The sequence below is a fragment of the Labrus bergylta genome, chromosome 14 (genome assembly GCF_963930695.1).
Source record: "Labrus bergylta chromosome 14, fLabBer1.1, whole genome shotgun sequence".
In the NCBI taxonomy this organism is placed as follows: domain Eukaryota; kingdom Metazoa; phylum Chordata; class Actinopteri; order Labriformes; family Labridae; genus Labrus; species Labrus bergylta.
The window spans coordinates 6,506,536-6,525,810 of record NC_089208.1 but is presented as its reverse complement, the minus strand read 5'-3'; the positions used below and the strand labels follow the sequence as shown (position 1 = coordinate 6,525,810).

Genomic DNA, 19,275 nt, shown 5'->3' with positions numbered 1-19,275 from the left:
GTGAAAAGGGAGGACAGTGTGGTGCGTTTCTCTGCTCAAAGCATAGAAAGAGAAGTAAAAGGAATGAATGAGTGGAAGAAAAATCAGACATTTATCATTGAGAGGTACAGTAACAAAGTTTATAAATGTGAGGGATTCCCTGTTATGTCGATAAGTGCCCGCATTCTGAGCCTCTGTCAAGAATAGGGAAATAGTTTGACCATGATTTAAGATTGTTTGGTCACATGTTAACTGGGAATTTCATAATATCTATGTAAAAAATGGGGTGACTTGCTTATAGTTACAAATGTACATTACAATACAGTTGTGCACAGATGATATAATATTTTTTCATACAATAGATCTTTGATTGTAGACAGTCAAGGCTTTTTCCTATTACTTTTTTTTTGATAAATAACTGTCTACAACCTAAAGGCTTTAGGAATAACATATGATGCTCATGATTAATTGAAGAAATTATGTTTGATACCCTGTAAGATCATTTCGTTGTATGACTGATAATAGCCTGAGATCACTGAGTGTGTTTCAAGGTTTAACCTCTTGTGAATCTCTAGAGGTTTTAGAAACAATCAGAACTATAAAGCCCAATGTTATTGTTTTCCTGAAGAAGGGTGAGCATTTTTTTTGAAACACTACTTTAACTAACCACAAGGCTATCAACAGTATGCATATCTGTGTGTTTTCAAATATGTTTGTTTCATATTTTATGCCCCTGGTACTACTGTATGCACTCACCTGTTTGTTTATCTTTTATGTATTTTATGTATTTATATTCTTGGTTCAACTCAAACTCTCCTAGGAGTGGATAAAGATTTCTTTCAGTCATTCTTTCTTTAACCACTTGTATCGTGAGTCTTTAATCATGAATAATTATAAAACAGGAATTAGAGACATTGCCTACCTTAGTAAAATAAATCAATTAAACAAAGTAACCCCTCAACATGAAAACTTGAAAAAAGTAAAAATAATAAAAAAAATAATATGGGGGAGGGGCATATCTGTGCTTTCATTTTCCATGCTGTATATGAAGGTTGAATAAACAAAGGAGGGTTCCTCCATTTTAACAGAATTTTAAATATAGTTACTGATTAGTTTGACTAACTGACTTTAGTGTGGCTAACGTTAGCAGTGATAGCACTGCCAGCCTTAAGTTCTCTCTGCAGGTTAACGGCCTGTGGTAAATGTGGTTACGCATTGCTGCGGTTGATATGCCAGTTTAAGCTGACACAGCCTAAACACACATTACTCCTATAAGAGGTGCAATCCATTCACTGTGCTTGTTTACATCCAGGTAATAGAGCGAGGAGAGCAAGCCCATTACCCGGAGCTACAGCCCCATCTAGGGACGGAAGGCTGCCTTTGCAATTTGATCATAACATTTGACCAGCTTTAAGGGCCAACATATAAGAATATTAGTAACATGTTTAACCAGCCGGTGATTATGAAGGGTGAAGATGTTTAACTGTTTAGTCCACGAGAATAAACAGTGAGACACTGATAAATTTGGTTTGGTGAAATGGCTATGGTTACCTTTAATTTTGGTGAACAGAGCTCAAGTTGAAGAGTTATATTGATGTAAGGATTTTTTTTTCTGTGAAAGACCCACAAAATGTTTCCTGTTTTATTGCCATTGTTTAGGGTTGCTCAGAATCTGAGCTTTTCCCTAAACCGAGCAGAGAAAGTTTGGCTTGGAATATTTTAAATTTGGCTCAACATAGCTTGTTTGTGATGATATCACTGATGTAATTTAAATTAATGTATGAACCCCTTACAGAATACTGGATGTTAAATAGTGCATATGCGAAAACTACATAGAACCTTACCTGGTACAACTCAGTTTGTAGACGCATGCATGTGGAGAGTTGAGAAAATATAACTGACTTAAATTATTCAAATGATTAAGAAAGTTGTGAGTGCAGGCAAATAGTTTTCAGTTTCTGCACAAGTGCATTGCTGCTGTTTGTGACTGTGAGAGAGAAGTGAGCCGGTTAGTGTGACAGTGCATTAGCAGCCAGGGTCTGTTCTCTGCGTCCCCAGAGAGACCAGAGCGGCCATATTAACATTCTCCTCAGAAGGGCCACAGGATCTGCCTTCAATGCCGTCTGAATCCAAACAAAGGACGGTGTGTGTGTGTGTGTGCTGGATGTGTGTGTGTTACTGTTTGTAAGATGAGGAGGAAAAAGCAGAGAGAGGGAACGAGGAAAAAGGGCTACAGTAGCAGGGGGATTGAGTTTCAGGGTGTAATTTTTGCGTCTGTGTATTAATATGCAATCCTCCTCAAGCACAAGTCAAAAACTTTGGCAGACAATTGATTTTTCTGTCACTATGCTTGGATGAAAACTTTCCTTCAAACTAAATTCTGGAACAAATCCTTCTTTTTATTTCTTCTCAGTGACATATGTGACTCTCTGTGAAGTTTTAAAGGACCAGAAACATTTCAATCATTTCATCTCAAAAACAAACATTTAACCCATCAATGTGACTTAAAGTTTGGAAAAATCTAAATCTGACTCATAGCGTTCTCGCCTTCGAGTTTTTTTTTTTTTTTTTTTTTTTTTTAAGGAATCTATTTTAGTTCAGTCTTTGACCAATCATTGTGATCCACACACTTGCCAACCAATCTGAGTCTCTTTAGCTTTGAGGATAATTTGCTTAAGAAACTGTAACCAGGGAATTCAAGAGCAACTCCTCTTACTTACTCACTTACTGTACAGTATACATTATACTGTTTCTATTTATATTCACGCATTACTGTTTATGTAATGTTCTCTGAAGTCATTTTCACTTCAGACCAAGCTCATGTATTGGTTATATCGAAGCCTTAATGAGTGATAGGGCCTTCTTAAATTGGATTAAAGAGTAGATAGCAGTGTAGACGTCTGCCTGCATCACAGTAATAACCAGAAGCAACTGTAGACAATTGACTTCCTATGCATAACTCAAACATCTGGCCTTCATCACAGAGTGCCTGAAATCTTTTCACATTCCATGTGCAAACTGCACCATGTCATGCAATCTTTCCCGACTCTGCTGCACCATCCAACATTCACTCCTCTCTTATTTCTGAAAACCAAATGACGTGTGTTTGCAGCTAGTTAACAGTTAAATCAAGAGGGAGGTCAGGAACTAATGGATCAATTTCATAATGGCCATGTGCTGCACTTAATGTTATTTATTAACACTACTGAAACTGCAGAGACCAGTATGATAGCTGCTCAGGATGTGATTATAGTTTATGCCTCTATGTTTTACCTTCTCTGCTTCACTTAAAAAAATAATGAGAAATGGATTAGCTGCATGTGCATAACATGAGGGATAGACATCAACATGTACTAAATATCAAAAAGAAAGAAAAAAAAACACATCTGAGGTTGTCTACATATGTTTGATATCACTGCATAACCACATCATTGACGTTCAATAAATGTGGCAATATACTGAGAAACATGTAGAAATAAACAATCCAAACAGGAGCAAGTCTCAGTCAGTTTAAAGTAATGTATCCTCCCAGTATAAGTAACAAGAAGTCTACAGTTATTCAAGCTTCTCTTTGTAGCTGCACAGTTAGCCAAATCATCATGCTAGCTTGCTCAGAGTGATGATTTCTAAAATGCTGATATTAGGCAGAATTAATTAGCACTGTGTTTACCATCATATTTAAGAGTCCTCTAATGTATGCTGTTGAGCGTTTAGGTTGATGGGAACATCATTAGCTTTGCAGGTGTCCGGTCAAAGAAACTTGTTTTTTGACAAATCCAAATTTGCTATGATGACGGTGCTAGATGATAAGTTAACATATTACAGAAGGACATACATTTCATGCTAATTCATTTGATAAATGTTTATTTTCCAAATACAAATGTCAACCTCAAGATGGCATTAGAAAAAATATGATTATCACGTTCAGTTAGTCAGTCATGGAATGGTAACCATGAATTTGCAAAACTTTGTGCCAGTCTTACTGATGGATGTGGGGATGTTTCACCTGATCAAAGAAAAAATGTTGTTCATGACTCTTGGTGAAAATGTAGGGAAAAACTAAAGTCATTAAGAGTCAAACTGACAAACTGACAAAGTCATACTTATTAACAGGTGATGTGACAACAATAGAACTTAAAGGGATAGTTACCCACCGGACATGCTGGTCACCTCGGCCTCTTTACTCAGAAACCTGTTGGAGTGCCAACATGAAAGCTGACTATACATGGCTGCAGAAAGGGCCGTTTGTACCGTGACAGTTTGAATATTTTAGGAAAAAACAACCTAAAAATCAATGTTGATTTACGGTAAGTGTACACTATATTTATATTTCAGTGCTTTACATTACTGTCAGAAAGCCAATTTGATTTAGCACTTCTTCGGTGCACACATAGACAAAGAAGAGGCTTAGGCATCTGTAGCTTTGCCCTCTATAGAGAAAGTGCCCTTTTAATGAATTAATAATTTCCTGTTTGCACACAGCCAGGCTCCAAACAGATATATTTGGTTTAATAAGAACATCAGGTCAGGAGATATGTGTTTCAGGCCAGCGCGATGCCCTCTTCTAAATCCTCTCCCGGCTTCAGCTGCAAGCGCGCCATCGTGTACTGCCAATAACTCTGTCCTTTAAAATAAGCTTTCTGCATAATTTTCTAAGTTAGAAAGATATAGCTGTATATCATCAGTCAATAATGAAACCTGTGGAAGAATCAGGACTCAAACTAGACCTGCAAGATAAGAGAAAAATATATGTGACATGCAATCACGTTGTTCAGCATCGCAATAACGATATAAAGCGGTGAACAATTAAAAAATAAAGGTTCATTTGATCTTTAACTCATACTGTAGGTTTTATGTCTATATGCTGTTTCTACTTTTCTACGCAATACCTGTGTTTGCAATATTTCCCTCCTTAATCTAAATTTGACCACTAAATTGGCAACAACTAATTTAAGGCTGGCATAGCTTGCTACATAGCTAGCGTGTTCCTCATCACACTGCATCACAATGGTGCAAAGGCATGGTCATTGTACCCACACCTCCATCCATCAGGTAGAACGTATGCATGGTTAGTGAGAAAGCATTGATGTTTATATGAAATCCTTTTCTTCACATGATTGTTGTTAATTCAGGTTTGTGCAATGTATTAATTGACAATGCTCACACTGCGGTGAAGATAGAATTGCTCATAATTGTACAGCCGTAGCTTTAACTGATAGAAAACACTCCTTTTCCATTTACCTACAAGCATGTAGTTGATACTGGTATCAGGATTTACTTAACCATTGGCCTGAAAAGAAGAGTGTCTGATCACAGCTGAAAGCATTTAACCTTAAACAAAGCAACCTTTAGCCTTCCATATACAGTATCACTGCAGAGCTGCAGAGCATGAATGTTGAAAGACACAAGGGGAAAGCAGAAAGTGGTAACCTCAGATGTATGGATGTATTCTTCAGGGACACTTTGTTTTTTCTTCATACTCTGTATGATTGCATTAGCATAGTTTCTTCTTGGCAGTGTCTGAGAGGATTGGAGACTTTCTGAACTCAATGCTGCATCACTCTGGCATCCACCTACACACATCCACTCGTTTCTTTTTTTTTTCTTCTTCACCACAGAACAGTTTAATAAAGCAATAACATTTCTATACTGTAAGCTGATATGAGCTTTCTGAATTGCTACCTTTTGTTTTAACCTTGATTCTACCTGCACACTAGAGGAAGGCCTTACTTTTTCAAGTAATTCACCCTATTACTGCAATTATACATTTTTTTACCCCTAAGTTTACAGTGGATTTTAATGAGGTATTGACATATATGAAAATATATCAGGATCAATTCATCCTTCACAGTTTTGTCTGTATTCCTTATACAATTCAATGTTGCAGAGATAAATATGATGAACTGTGAAGCAGAGTGTTTTACAGTAATGTAAAATAGATCAAGGTTACACAACTTCAGAAAAACTGTATATTTAAAAACAAAAAATACTGTATACAATCGAATATTTTTTGAGTTTCCAAAACACGTGCATGTTCAGACAGTAACATTTGCATATGCTCATGAGTTCAGAAATAACTGCAGAATCAGGGATAGACTGGGATGCATATTTTCTGGGATGCACAGAGTACTCCATAGCAGCATCTATGTAAATCAAAAACAAGATCTTGTACAGCTTCATTTGTTGATGATTAAAATAACCAAGTGTTTCCACGTCATCATGGCATATCATAGTTAGTTGTTAAGTTTTAACTGTGATGGTAATGTTGACTTAAAATAGTTAAGATTTGATTGATTTTGAAACGTTACAGTAAAGTTTAGTTATGGTTTTTAACCAGGCTGAGATCCACACATCCGGCTCACTCTTAAAAATATCTTACACTCCTCATGATCTCTTTTTTTCGTGGGAGTATTAAGTTGTTGTTTGTTGCGATTAAAGTGTCTGCAGCAAACACATTTCATGTATAATGCATCAGCGTTCAGAAAGCGTCCATTTCATGGCTGTGTGTCGTGATAAAGCTTTGAAAATGATCATGGAAAGGAACAACTGCGGCAGGAGCGAGACGTTGGCAAACACTTGAGGCTGGGTTCGATGATTTTGGTTCGAGTGCAGCTGAGGCAGCAGACCGGCAGCACAAGCAGTAACAAGATGGCGGCGGTCTGCAGTAGAGAAGTAAGCTATGTCCAGGGAGAAAAGAGACAGAAAGCCTGAGTAACCGAGCGGAACTTGCTCAGGGCACCCAGGGCCAAGTATCACAGTAATTTGGAGCAAGTCCCATCTACCGGTAGGGGCGGGTAGAGCGGAGACAGCACCCACATGGGCACTGATACTGTAGGTGCAGGGGGCGCGAGAACAATAGAATGGCTGCCTCCCAGACAGAGCTGCCGTACTGCAGTGATAAGGGAACAGGAAGGGAGGGGGGGGGGGGGGCGCAACACAGTAGGTAGACACACCTGCTCCTGCCGCTGGAGCAACAGCAGCCACCGTAACAAACGGCAGACAGAAAGGGGTGGTTTCAAACGCGAGTCCAGCCTCTCATGCAGCGATCAGAGGGCATGTGAGGACTCTTCCCTTGTGCCGTGAGAGTGTGAGTGAGATCAGAGCACAGGGGAAGAGCTGGAAATGACAGAAGAGGGGAGGAATAAAACTGAAAGAGCCATACTCACTGACATATGCTGTACACACACATAACAGATGTGTTTCTTCATGTATTTAGACTTAAAAACATGAAGACTGAATCTTAAATTTGAGGTTTGCACCCACTTTATTCAGCAAAGATTCCCTGAGGGGTTTGTTTTTGTAATTCAAAGAATAACCCTAATCTTTTTCGATTTTTTTCATTTTTCAAATGTTTATGAACTCCAAGACAAGCAGTCTGCCTTTATTTCATTATGTTTATGATCAAGAGTCTGCACCAAATGTCATCAGTCAGATGGTCCATGACAAAGAATTGTTCATAAACTGCCCAGCTGAAGGGGAATTGATCTTAATAACATATAGAAAAAGGCTTAATCAATAAAAGCATAAAATCTGCTGCCTAACTGTCCGTCCAAAGTCTTTCAAATTAACATTATTGCTATGTATTCATGTCAATCTGTTTCCACCACTACGGGTCCAGCTGTTTGCAGCCAAGTTTAGAATTCAATGCCAATGAAACAAAAAACATTCACACGGAGGAAGCTGTCAATGAGTTACATGGAAAGATCTGTACTCCTTTCAATGGTCGGCCATTTTGCAAGTTAATAAAAAAAAAAAAAAAAAAGCAGAGGCCGGGGGGCAAGGCTGCTGTTGGAGGTCTTAATAATGTGGTTTGTGCATGCATGTACACAGACACACACATGGATGGAGGTACAGTGTAAACGCTCGAAATGCACTCATGGAAGTTATTGCTTTCATTTTCCTCAGTAGTTACTTTTAGTCGAGCATGGATGACATTTCAGAACCAAACAGAAATTATATCAGCAACCACTCTACAAACGATCAGCATGTTTTATGCTGTCTGTCTGGATGTTATCTTTAACTGCATGTTTTTGCTGAACAAGTAAACACTGTCACCATCCCCTACTGCTTCCCCAAGAAGGAAACCCTGCTGAACTGGTATGACATCACATCACATGTTTGCATTTTACCACCAATTCAGATTCAAAAGTGGATGAACCCCTTGGCATTTTTCATATCTTAGTTGCAAATTCCAAAGAGATTGGTAGTTGCCATTGGTCAAACATTAAACCACTGCAGTTCAAACGTATCAAGATGCAAAAGATCACATGGAGCGCATGACCTCAGCAAGAGCAAATATCTGACTTTGTCCTTTAAAGCTGCATAAAAAAATGTTGATTCACACTTTATACAAGATACAGAAATCAGCTCTAAGACTCAACTGTAGTTAGGGTTGGGACAAAATATCGATACCACGTAGCCCTGACCTTCTTTTACTTATTTTATTGCTGTTGCCCAACATGGATATTTTCATTAAAAGAATGACTTACTTTAAACAGATTTCCCTGAAAAGTTGACTCTCTGTGTCGCTCCTTTATCACCCCTCATGATAGTGCTTATGACATGAATGAGTACATCGGGAACAGAACTAGAGCGGCCAAAATAAAAATTGACAGCGGGATAAAAGAAGAAGATAATGTGTTGAAGAAAAGTTAAAGGATGAAAGTAGAATTCACCAAGCGTTGGATTGTTTACCCACTGATAGGGAACGTCACATGAGCTGGGAATAGTCCATCATGAGACGAATATTATCTTCATGTGGGCCGTGTATTGGGGAGTGTTTCGTTTTTCACTTTTGTCGTGATGAATTCTGACTTTGCAATGTATTAATTGCCAAAGCTCACATTCAATAAAGATAAAATTGCTAATAAGAGCGCGGCCCTAGCTTAAACTGAAACAACTGTGACTGAACATGTACATGTTTGGGAAACTCAATACATTTACATACAAGCTTGTAGTTGACACTGGTATCAGGGGTAACGTAACCATTGGCCTGAAAAGAGGTAGGGCTGGGAATCTTTGGGTGTCTCACGATTACATTTTGATTTCGATTCTTGGGGTCACGAGTCGATTTTGGAATGAAAATGATTCTGGATTCATGATTTAAAGTCTGTTTTTGAATTAGTACATACTTCAGGATTTACTCCAGTCATCTGTGAGACTGGCTGAATTTCTTGAGGCTCCATTTGTCATTCTACTGAGTTAAAGAGCTAGCCTTAGCACTTAAGGCACTTAGCAGGGAGTGACAGATTAGCCAAAAAAACAAAATAGATTTTTGGAAGTTATGAATCGATTTAAAATCTCAGAAGATCTAAAAAGAGGCATGTCTAAAAAAAAAAAGCTGATAACATTTAACCCCAGAGCAAAGCATCCAATACCGTATCATATCGTACCGTGAGTTACCCCGTGATTCTAACCCCTAACTGTGGAACTTTTTTGTCTGTTATAGGATCTCTTGCAATATCAAGAAATCTAGATATCATTTAAGGTGTCATATTTTATCTTCCAATAAGATATCACATGCACAACAATGGGAATAGATCGCAGGTTTACACAAGTTAGCTCATTAGAAGTCTTTGACGAAATAGTAAAAATAAAAGACATTTGATGAATCTCTGAATTCTTTAAGCATGGAGCGGGCTTGTGTCAAAGAACGGCAGCTGTTTCTTCAAGCATTAATCCAACATGGCTGAAAATTCCTTCAAATGAAAGCTGAAAATAGAATAAGAGTTCAAAGCTACCTGTCCTTCATCCACACAATCACTGCATCACTTCCTGTCTAATAAAAACTAATGAAAGAATGAGGACAAAACATCACACGGCATATCGGTTCAAAAACTACTAAAGCTCTCTAAAAAGACTGAGGCTAAAGAAGAAGGAGACATGTAAAGGGTTACATACCGGAGGTGTGGATAAAGGGAGGGGGAGAGCTGGAAATGAAGCTGTTACTGTGATCACAGATCAACAACCAATTATAGAAACAGACATTTGCCTCCAGACACATTTCAACATACTGCTTTTGCAGAACAGTGGAGACTGAGACGACAGCAATCCTTAGCATGATACACTGTTCACTGGCTGATGACCTGAAGTGCCCCCATGTACGACACAGTAGTAAAAACCCCGACCGAATACTGTCCCAATTATTTTAACATTTACTAAATCACAATAAACACTACAACTGATTTTACAAATGTTGTCATGTCTGTTCAATCCTGCTTGAATCCATAATATAATGACCTGTAGGGGTGTCAGCATGCGCCACATATGTACAATTATAACTTCTCAGTCAACCATGCATTGAATTCGCCTTTTCAGTATCTTCTTCTGATATGTAACAAAGGAGCACAGTGATAGATGCGATAGGAATAATTAAGAAAGGATGAGATTTTCATGAGGTCAAACACAAGTGTACTGAGCTTTCAGTGTCACGCTCTCACCAGTACTTTGTGCTGCCCTCAAGATAAGGTGTAAAAGAGCTTGTAGAGGTGTCAAAATGAAGTTGATGACGTGTATCTGTTAAATAGGATATAATACAATTAGTCATTGAATATGATTCTCTTTAAAAGGGCTGTTTTCCCTTTGCAGCCACATTATGTATGCTACAGTATTCATCTGCAGCAAATCATTGACTTTACCTTTTTTTTTTTTCAGGGTGTTTCTAAAAAGTCTGACTTTGTGTCTGTACAGTACAGGGCAGTGTGTATATTACAGACCGAGTCAATGCGTTGTGCTGTTTGCACGTGCAACATTAGTCACTGTGGGTGTGACCTGAGTCACAAATTCCTCATTCATTTATTGTACCTGCCCAAAAAAACGAGAGTACTGTAAATGCCACAGCGTTTCGACACATCACCCCACCTTGTCTGGACATCCCTCCGACCCAGTCACATGTCCCTTACACCCACATTCCATTATCTATCGCCCCCACCCGCCGCCACACACGCTGTGCCTGCCTCTGGGTCTAGCCCGTCCATCTAATGTAAGAAACCCAGTGTTCTTCCTCTTCGATCCCCTCTTTCTCTTTTTTTTTTTTTTCTTCGCTGTGTGGGTGAATGAAGTAATAATCCCTGTCACCGTGCCTAGCTTTTAAAAAGGGAAGCCATCCCTTCTTCGCTTCACTTTGAGTCTTTCCGCCATGTTAGTCTTTTTCCTTTTTTTTAGGTGGGGGGGTGGAGGGGTTTAGGTTACATAGATGTGTGAGTGCCCCTCGCAGCTCCCAAGAACCCAACCCGTGCACATCAGAGGAAAACGTCACAAGTTAGGGTCTCAGGGAATGAGAGAGGTACAGGTTGCTTTTTTTGAATCCCCTTTCTTATGCGACATACAGTGGATCATCTGCTGCACGAGCGCTGTGGCAGAGACTGGAGCAGACAATGGCAGCTTCCCCTGTCCCTGGCTTTGTGCGGTACTCTACCCCAAGTCTCTAGTTTTGTCACTAAATCCAGACCAGGGTCAGCAAGTCGAGTCTGAATGATCCCGAACACACTTGCATTAATACATTCATAATATTTCAAACTGAAAAAGACAATAAGTAAAATTGTATGCTGTGCATGCCGATACACATCGTAAATCACAAGCAAATCACATCACGCAAACAAAACTGACTATTAACCATCACATTGCAACTGGACACACATACTGTACACACTTGTGCTGCCACTGAAAGGCCAAACACACCCAGACAGACAGACAGCACTTAATCATCACATGATGTTCTTAAGAATGGTTCTGCATCAGCGTATTTTGGCCTCCCTGTTGCTGCCACAGCCTGGCTCGGCCAAACCGTGGTATGATAATCTTTGATTTTTTTTTTTTACTTAACATGCCAAAATCCTGAACACTGCTCGCACGCAGCAGCACCAGCCAGACAACAAGGACAGCAGCAGAGACCAAATCTGGACTGCAAGGGTCTCACTCAAATAAAAATCCCTCCACATTGCAAAAAGAAAAAAAAAAAGCAGAAGCTTCCTTCCATTAACAGTCTCTTATAGAGATATATCATCTCCAGACATGCCAGACTTGTCAGCCCTATGAGACAGCTCCTGTCAATCATGCACCTCTGATTTTATGGAGGGAAAGCTCAGGTGGATAACTAAGAGGAGGAGAAATAAAAAGGAAGGTGAAGACAAGATGCGAAGAAGGAGAGGAAGAAGAAAACTCACCCAGCTGACTGTGGCGGCGGAGGCTGCTGCAGTCCTCTCTGTATGTCTGTGCCGGTAAGCGGAGCAGAGGATGTGGCCAGACAAACAGAAAGAGGGAGATCTGCGATAAAAGAAAAGCTGGAAAGAGCGAGAGAGAGAGAGAGAGAGAGAGAGAGAGGCAGAGGAAGAGGTTTTAGTGCTGCTAGCTCAGGCTTTGTTGAATGGATCATTCGCACTAGCACATGAGGCTGTTGTAGCAGATTGCTGCTGTCTAGCCGTCTGCTGTTCAGACATGCAAGACTATACCATGTGCAGTGAGAGCGAGAGGGAGATACAGAGACAGAGAGATGAAGGGGAGGGCAGGTGTGAGGTGAAAGGGTTATTTTAGGTGAGCGAGAAATGTAGCCAAGATAGGATTAAAAGAGAAAATGACACTGCAGTACATTTTAGGAAAAAAAAGCCAACATATACATCATAAAACAGCAATAGGTAATAAAGACATAAGAGAGAAATGTTATTTTTTTTAAGTCTTAAAGAGATAGAAATGCAAAAGATGCTTTATAGTAGGCATAAGTAGAACAGTGGCACGCAAAAGGAAAGAATGAGCAGATCAATTGGCCTGTACGGCTACATGCCTGCTTCCTTGTAAAGGGAGGCAGGAACTAATGAAAAATTAGAAACACATTGACAAAGAAAGACACGAAGAAAGGAGTCCACTTAGGTCAGTATTAAGTAAGGGTAAGTTAGAGTAAAAAGTGTGAAAACTTAACACACTAACTAGTCACATATGATACAATAAAGTATGCTCTAACTTAGTACTAAGTTAAAGTTTTACAGGTGAAACAAAGCTTTATATAAGTCCCTAAAAAAACTAAACAAAAGATAAACATTAGCTGTTACTGTCTGAAATGAGCAGATATGGTTCAAAGCTCTGAAAATAAACTCAGACAGTGTGTCCAAACAGCCACAGCAGTGAATAATAGGAAAAAATGTGAAACGCCTGTTGCTGTAGTGCCCCTAAAGCCGCTGCTACTCACCCCTCCATGTGACACTACCCATCGTTTCCTTCCCCTGTCTGTCTGCCTCCTTGCTCCATCTGTGTCACATTTTCTATCTGCTCCTGCTCGCCGCTTTAGTCTCACAACATCACACCTCTCTGTCTGTATCTGTGCCTGTGTGTTTTCTTTCCCTCCTCTGCCTTGCATGCTTCATGGATTGCAGGCTCAAGTCCCCAGGGCAGGGGAACAGTAGAGCTTCGGTTTGCCTCTCTGCCTGTTTCATACAGCTATGAAAGAGCAGAAGCAGAGCGGGGGGGGGGGAAGGGGGAGAGGAGGAAGAGAAATAAATATCCCCCATTCATTTCCCCTAACAGCTGAAATCACAGACTCTAAAGGCCCGCTATATGCCGAGAAAATGAGATAAGAAAAAGGTAAAGAGCGAGGAGGGAGAAAGTGGTGGAGATAAAAGACAAACACTAGCAGAGGGAAAAAGAGAGAAGGCAGAGATAGTTAATCACATTTTATCTTACAATGTCTCTTTTCAAGCTCCTTTTCATTTAAGAAATGAAAAAAAAAAAAAAATCCTTCTTCAGTCGGCAAGTCCGGTATTCTGTTCCTGTCTCTCTCCCCTCTGTGTCTGCGAGAGTGACTGGGTATTACAGCGTGCAATCATGGAGGAAAAGGAGGGTGGGACAAGAGAAGATTGAAAGAGGAAAGGAGCAGAAGGGGAGGGGGGGGGAGCGGGGCGCTGTTGAGCCGAAGAGATGTAGGCGAATGAGGTGACTTTCTCATTTTGATACAAACAGCAAATTCCAACCTCCATGCCTTGTTAAACAATGTTTCCCATTGTATCAAATTACCACGGCACAGACTGACTGACTTCTGAAGAGAACCATGAGGACTCCGATCAAAAAACCTGTTGAATAACAGGTCTACTTGTCATGCCAATGTTAGCTTGTCAGGAGAGATTCTACAAAGTCCCAGAATATATTTACAAAGGCCCTGCGCTCCTAAAAAGTGACATTTACACAAAGATATTTTACAGACATACCCTTGCTGTTAGGCATGAGCATACTTCATTGAGAGCTACCAAATAAAAGGATAAGACAGACAGAAGCTAAAAAGAATGAGAAACGGCAGTTTGTAATCTATATTCATTGTCAAAGTCTTCAGATCTAAAGAGCAAAAAGATTTTTTTTTACAAAGCAGGAGGATTTTTTTTTGTGTAACTGAACAGCTATCATCATGGGTTTTTATAAGTCCCCCAACTAATCATTTGCCATGCTCGTTAGATGGGAAAACACATTATTATACGGTGTATCTTTACTAACTTTATTAACAGCATGGTAAAGAAGTTACTGTGGAGGAGCAGCTCACTGAATTCAGAGGCACCTTCTTTAGCTTTTGTTGTCAAGAGAAGTTCTACAAGGTGAAGTATTAGTACTAGCAACGGACTATGTGACTATGTGACCTCCAGAGGGCTGCTGCCACCAAGCAACAAAAGAGGGTATGCATGTGACGTCACGGTAGGCGGAGTCACTACACTTCGAGTCAGTGAGTGGCAGAAAGTATTTACTGCGGGCCAGGAGTCATTAAGAAAGAAGCATTCAACGTCTTTAAATCAGCTGAAAAGTGCCATCTTTACAGTTACGAGTTCTTGAAGATGTTCTCTCAATAGATCCTCAGCTGATTTAATATGTTTATAGAAAGTTTTGGATTCCTGATGTTCTGTTAATAAACCATGCAGTTCAGTAGGCCTACACATGCTGTTAACGGTGTGTATACATCACAACACGGAGCCTACATGTTCAGTTAGTGATCTGAACTCCCTCCATTCTCCCTCCTCTCCCTTTTACCTTTGTGTTTCCGGGAAAAGTAAGACCTTAAAGATCCTATAATATTACCCTAATTTTCATCTTAAATGTTCTGTTTAGTTTTAGTCTATTTTCGATCATGTTCTCGGGCTGGTTAAAAAAATCGATTCATCAATGCATTGCAATTATTATTTTCCCAATTCAATATCGATTCTGGGAAATCCTGATATACTTTTTGTTTTTCTCATTGTAATGACACCCCTCTCCACTGGGGGCACTGTGGGTGTTGTGAATTCAGGTCTGGCACAATTGTGCACTTCAAATCAATAATGCAATGATAAAATACATTTTTGAGACGTTTTGTTAAAAAAATAAATAAATAAATACAAACACATATTTATCTAACAAATATAAGAAGGTAATGTGAGTAGAATCTGGGTATTTCTCTCATCTATGTGTAATATTGAATAGATATCGAAGCATATTGATCTTATCGAATCGACTCCATATTGAATCGAATTGTGACCAAATAATCGAAATCGAATTGAATTGTGAGGTTGTGGACCCAGCTTTATCATCTTCCAACGTATAAAAACTCAGAGGCAGTGATAGATGGACAATAACTAAACATTTAGTTAAAGCTTTTTTAAGCAACAAGTACAGAAGATAAGCAAGATCAGAACAAGAAAGTTGTAGGCTAATCCTACCCTTTTTACATATGTTGTTAGTCTGTGAAACCTATAGAGTAGCTTTGCATGATTTGAAAACTCCTTATTTAACTTATAGTGGCGTTATTAAAAATCCTGATTTCAGCCTCTGCCTGAAACAGTTCGTTTTAGCTGCTGTCTCTTTAAGGCCCCCTAAACATGCCTATACTCTCTTCTGATTGGCCAGCTCTCTGGAAGCCTTCTAGGGTGGCAGAACACTGCAGGGTTGCTAGGGAAGGGATGCTTGTGTGCTGGTAGAACAGCCAATGAGTACGGCTCCACCTGCCGCCATGAAAGTCTCGCGGAGCTCCTATGTGTTTAACAGAACAAGCCGTTTAGCGAACACTGCAGACTTGCTGCTGAATTCCACCAGATACTTGTTCAGTCCGTCTCAGCTTCACCAGGGCACAAAGGTTTTTACTTGTGTGTGTCAATGTGTGTGCTTCTGCTGGCTCCGCAGCACTCTAGTCCTTCCAGAAATTTTCGATGTTGCCATCACAACTATTAGTGCAAATTCAACCAATCACCCCAAATTCAGTGCAACCCTGCAATTTTGTCCAACCACTACAACAGTTCTGCAATTTGATGAAAGTGAATTGTAGCACCGCAATCAGCTAAACATGTATTCTCTCTGCTACTCAAATAACAACTTTAGGTGGGTGTGCTCGCCTGCAGCGAGTCTCTGACACAGGTTTTGTGCTGGAATGGATTTGCATTTCCATTACAACAGTTCTACCTGCTTAAACACGTGTTTTAACTGATGTCTCACTTACATTAAGTCCAAGATGGTTAAAAGAAGCGGACTGTGGCTGTGACTCGTGGTGATAGGAGCGTCTCAAAGACTAAAACTGATGAAAGTGTTGTTTAAAATCTCCGCTAATTGTAACTCGGTTAAAGCTTAAATGATAGGCACATTCCATTTCCGTCAAATCTTTCACGATCAATACAGGTCCATACTTTTGAAGCTGCTGGGACGCTTTTATTATGAAAGAGTTATATCAGGAAATGTGGTCATTTTGGGCAGCAGCTTAACACAACTCAGCAGGAGAAATACAAAACTTAAAACCACACAGATTCAGTCAGAAGCTCCTCAGATCTAGACGCACTGAGACTTTGAAAAACATCGTTCTCTGGTCTCGTGCAGAGAAATTAGTTAGGTAACCCATCAAGCAGGCTTCTTTGAGGGGGAGAAAGGGGGTCTTAGTGTGTGAATATGTTATGATTATAATACTGTAATACCGTGATATAATAAATTACAGTTATCAGAAGAAAAATATAGTGATATGAATCTGAGGTACTGGCCACCTCTATTAAACGAACAACTGTCTCTCTGCATGTGCAATTTCAAATTCAATAGTTAAATAGTTATAATAGTTAAATTATGTATTTTTTTAAAAACATTTTTAGATTGAACTTAAAGAGCAGGTTTGTCATTGTAACTGGAACGTGTTCATGTTTTTTACACTTTCAGCCTTCATATGCATATTTAACTATTGTATTTCTGAGCCTTTTTTGTTTGGCTACAAAAAACCTAAAAGGAAGTTGCAACTTTTTTTTGCTAAGGAACTCGCTCCTTCAATGTCATGGAAAAAACAAGGCCTGAAAATATCTTAATTAAAAAATCGAATAAAAAAAAAAATGCTGACTCAAGATCAGCCATTTTAGGCTGCAACAAACCCTCAATAAGCCAGAGAAATCCTGAAGGGACCGATCGATATGCAGCCGAGCTGATCGAGTATAGGACAGAAAATCAGACACAGAAACAACATTAAAACATCCAGCCCATTTCAGTTTTAAACACTGCCTTTTGACGGTTCAGAACAATTACTTTACGTGTGTTTGTTGATGTGTTTATAAGGGTTTTATTCCACATCGTTTGTATTATCTTACACTGTTGTGTGTTATTCTGTAGTTCTCACGACTCCAGCTGCTTGATGGTGCTGCTCTGCCATTCAGAGAAAAACTAGATCCCTACACTCTCACTACGAAGTTTATTCGGTTTCACAGTCATCACTGATCCAACCGGGCTTATTTGTGTAATCAGGCTTTGCTTCATGTACTTCTCTGCTTTGAAATCAGTTACATATAAAAGTCATGAAACCCAATTCTGGCCAAATGTAAATATCAACAGACCAGTGTGTCTTTAGAGAACAGTGTGGATCTCTGTTGAGTCCAAACGAAGATATTCGTCTGTTTTACTGCAGACACTCGACACTCAGTCTGACTGAGGGGGCGTGGTCCAGGGGTGAAGTGATGTCAATGCATATCCTCTACAGTAAGGCTGCTGGCAGAGTGAGAAGTACAGATTGAGCAGGTTAGAGCTAATCACTTTTACCAAAACCTTACAGGTATACAAAACCTGCCATATTAGAACACTGCGATACTAAAAGTAATTTTTTTTTTTCTATTTTAGTAATCATCTCGTTCATCAGGAACTCTTTCAATAAAAATACCTCTAATTCTCAATTAACAAAGATAATGCTTGTCTTAACGTTAAGACTGATAGATAACAGCTCATCTTTCCTTATTCATATCTTTCAAAGTTGCAGCTGAGGCGACGGATAGTTTAGCGGTTATTTTGCATTCCTCACAAACAGAGGCTACAGTCTTTGTCACAGCGGTTGTAGGTTTGAATCCGACCTCAGCTCCTTGTTATGTCATCCCCCGCTCTCTCCTTCCAACCGTTCCTGTCTCTCTTCAGCTATCATCGGAGTCTCTTATTTTATAGGTATCTCCCATTTACTGGAAGTAGACATTTTTTTTCTCTGTTTGTTTTCTATATTGTAAAATTGTGTTTGTATTATGGAATGCCTTTTCTTCTCTACGTTATGTAAAAACTCTATGATGGAACATTTATCCTCCTCTTAAAATCATTAAATCTGATGATTCCTGAAGACGTTTATTTTGTCTGTGATTTTTACACAAAAAATGGCCCATTCTCCCAATCTTCATACAATCCATGTTATTGTCTCTTGAGCGGCCTCTATCACTCACAGGTAGAATTTCAACAAGCACAATCTTCAAGGTGTATTACTCATACGGTCTCTGATTTGAGGACACACCTCCTCAAACTGATCTGAAAGAATTGGAGGAAATATGCAAAGTTATGAAAAAAGGAGAAAAAGAGGTAGTAAGGGAGGGATATAAACAAGGTTTTGAGGATGTTAAATAAATGTAACTCATAAACGTATTAAGTATGAGCTTGTTTTAAGCAGCAGAAGAGGCCAGTGAAAGGGGTGAGCGACAAGAAGTTAAGACAGCGAGACAAATGGGAAGAAAAGGAAATCACTGGGACAGGGTTTCTCTGACTGACAACACACAATGGGCTCACATAATTGACAGCAGGAAAATGGTGTGTGGTCCCCCACTATCAACCCCCATTTCCTCACATCGTCAAATGGATCTATTTGGAAATATTCCGTCTTTGATGTAAAGGGCGATCAGAATAACACAAGGAAAAACAAACACCAAACTACTTTTTACATTTCTTATTTGTGCGTTGAACAACTTTTCCATGTTTAACTCTGTAAGAGCAAGGAGCTGTGGTGTCTCAACACAGCACATGCACATCAGTGCAGTGAGGGGTCAAGATCACTTAATATCCCTTTTAAAAACTGCCTTTCTGTACTTCTAC

General features: G+C 39.5%; 1 long non-coding RNA gene across 1 annotated transcript in view; it reads right to left on the bottom strand.

Moving 5' to 3' along the window:
* Positions 1-11,270: 11,270 nt before the first annotated feature.
* Positions 11,271-19,275, bottom strand: part of LOC114920941 (uncharacterized) — a 46,642-nt gene continuing 38,637 nt past the window's right edge. The window contains exon 4 of the long non-coding RNA XR_003809230.2: positions 11,271-12,260. This is a non-coding gene — a long non-coding RNA (uncharacterized lncRNA). The remainder of the gene's footprint in view (positions 12,261-19,275) is intronic.